The sequence below is a fragment of the Durio zibethinus genome, chromosome 3 (genome assembly GCF_047325235.1).
Source record: "Durio zibethinus cultivar Kanyao isolate XHJ-2024 chromosome 3, ASM4732523v1, whole genome shotgun sequence".
Classification (NCBI taxonomy): Eukaryota; Viridiplantae; Streptophyta; class Magnoliopsida; order Malvales; family Malvaceae; genus Durio; species Durio zibethinus.
Window position 1 is genome coordinate 35,553,573 of NC_143164.1, and position 2,716 is coordinate 35,556,288.

The 2,716-nt window shown below is 37.7% G+C and overlaps 1 pseudogene across 1 annotated transcript; it reads left to right on the forward strand.

The window, feature by feature from the left end:
- Positions 1-381: 381 nt before the first annotated feature.
- LOC111283947 (putative arabinose 5-phosphate isomerase) lies at positions 382-2,366 on the forward strand (annotated as a pseudogene). The gene is made up of 3 exons (XR_016341044.1): positions 382-1,228; positions 1,754-1,977; positions 2,092-2,366. The product of XR_016341044.1 is annotated as a putative arabinose 5-phosphate isomerase (transcript).
- Positions 2,367-2,716: the final 350 nt, after the last annotated feature.

Consider the following 2,716-nt stretch of genomic DNA (forward strand, 5'->3'; position numbering starts at 1 on the left):
TAAAAAAAATCAATAAATATGTTTATTTTTATTTATTTATTTATTTTAAAAAATATTATGAATATTATTTTAAAATTTATTAATAAAATGAATATATTATAAATATAACAATATTTAATTATATTTAATTCATTTATAACTTGTAAATATAAATAAATATAACGATCTATGAATAATTTATAATCGAACTCAATTTTTTTATTTATTAAATTTAATAAATAATTATAGATAAAATTTTAAAATTCACCAATTAAACAAATGCGTTGCATACATGATAACGTTAGTTCCCTTTCAAATGGTTTATATTTTTGCCGGTCCAAAAAAGTTTAGGGCCCATATGAACTAGCTGGTAGTTCTAGTTTGTAGGATGAATTCATCATTGAGTGGGACTCAGGCTTTGCCAATCAACAAGATAAAAAAGAGTTTCTCCCTTCGAATATCTCTGCCTACAAGTTCGAGACGTGTCTAAAACTAAACTCTCTCTTTCTTCACCGCAAAAAATGAACGGCCGAATCTACCCAAAAATGGGCCCCAAATATACAAAAGAAAACATCAGATCAGAGACCATCCACAATGGGATCCCTTCCACCGGCACTAGACCTCCCATCACCGCCGTCGATGAAGCCCCATCACCAACACATTTCCGAAACTACCCTTCTCAACGTTTTTAAATCCCAACAAGATCACCTCAATTAGTTATTCCAAAACCTCGACTTATCCCAAACTTTATCCTTCACCGAAACCCTCCTCAAATCTCTGGGCACCATTTTCTTCTCGGGTGTCGGAAAATCTGGATTCGTCGCCAATAAGATCTCCCAAACCCTAGTTTCCCTCGGCATCCGCTCCTCTTTCCTCTCTCCTCTCGACGCCCCTCCACGGCGACATCGGCGCACCCTCCTCCTCCGACGTCCTCGTCCTTTTCTCCAAATCTGGCTTAACTGAAGAACTCCTCCGTCTAGTGCCCTGTGGCAGAGCCAAGGGGGTTTATCTGATTGCGGTTACCTCCGTTTCCATCAATGCCTTGGCCAACGCTTGCGATATGAACGTGTATTTGCCGTTGGACAGGGAATTATGTCCATTCGATTTGGCGCCGGTAACTTCGATCGCGATCCAGATGGTATTTGGGGACACGGTGGCAATTGCGCTTATGGGAGTTAGGAACTTAACTAAGGAGCAATACGCGGCGAATCATCCCGCTGGGAGGATTGGGAAAAGCCTTATTTTTGAGGTTTGTTTTGATTAAATGCTGGTTTTGAGATCAGATTTTTTATAAATTTAATTGCTTTGGATGATTGGATTCTGGATCATTAATGGGTTTTTAATGATTTTTTAGAAGGTTTATTGCTCTCAATTGTTTGAGATCTGGGTTTTGACAGAAGGATTCAAAGACTGTTCTTTTTGCTTGCTAATGAATGGTTGACATAAGAAGCAGTAGAATGATGAAAATTGAAACAAGTGTTTGATTTATTATTTATAGTGCGTAATTTTGAGGGATTTATTCGAATTTCTATTTCTAGGATCGTTTTATTGTCAATTTCACTGAGATTGATGAACATTTGAAACTGAAACTTTTTCTTTTTTTGGTTAATTGTTTTTCATATTTTTGCTTTGTGCATTACCTTCTCACTGCTTAAAATTTTCAACTGGTAATGTGGAGGAAACTTGAAGGCCAGGAAAAGAAATATACGTTTTTCTTTGAAAAAAAAGTTCTTGGACTTTGTAGAATGAAGGACTGGTGCTTTTGCATTTGCAGGTAAAAGATGTCATGAAGAAGCAAGATGAACTTCCAGTTTGCAAGGAAGGAGATTTGATAATGGATCAGCTGTTGGAGCTGACTAGTAAAGGATGCGGGTGCTTGCTGGTTATAGATGAGGAATATCACTTGCTTGGCACATTTACGGATGGTCATTTGCGGCGTACTCTTAAGGCTAATAGAGAAGCCATATTCAAGCTCACGGCGGGAGAAATGTGCAACAGGTAAATGCAGATTGCGAGTGTTCAAATGAGATGTAGTAAATCATGAAGTTGCTTTCTGATTGCCGGAGTAACTGGTTTTCAATCAAGTAACTTATATCATTTCGGTTATATCAGGAAACCAAGAACCGTTGGTCCGGATTCTATGGCAGTGGAAGCCATGCAAAAGATGGAATCACTTCTTCTCCTGTACAATTTCTGCCTGTTATCAATAATCAAATTATCTTGATTGGCATTGTCACATTGCATGGATCAGTTTCAGCTCGACTTTGAGATGTTATACTGTGTTATATATGTCTGGTTTTGAATGCCAATACCCTTACATAATTCTTTTATGTATTCTTCACAAAATTATTTTTCAATGTATTAATTCAATGTGATTTGTTTGGGCATTGAAGTGCTTCCTGCTCCGCTCTCTCGATGACCAAGTGAATACCCCAACTTTCCTGCATGATTTTTTGTCTACAAGATGGGCTTCCAACAAAGAATTGTGGGGATGATGTTTCTCTATGTGTTAGAACACGGGCTTACGTGAAATGGGCTTCCAACAAAGAATTGTGGGGATGGTGTTTCTTTATGTGTTAGAATACGGGCTTACGTGAAACAATGAAGCCTTGACCTGGGTCTGCTCTGGATCCGAGGATTCCAATATTGTCAGTTCAAATCATTGCTTTTTCCTGGAGGCCTGCTAAATTCAGCAACATTTCTCTCGAAAACAGGAAACGAGAAGAAGAAAATCATA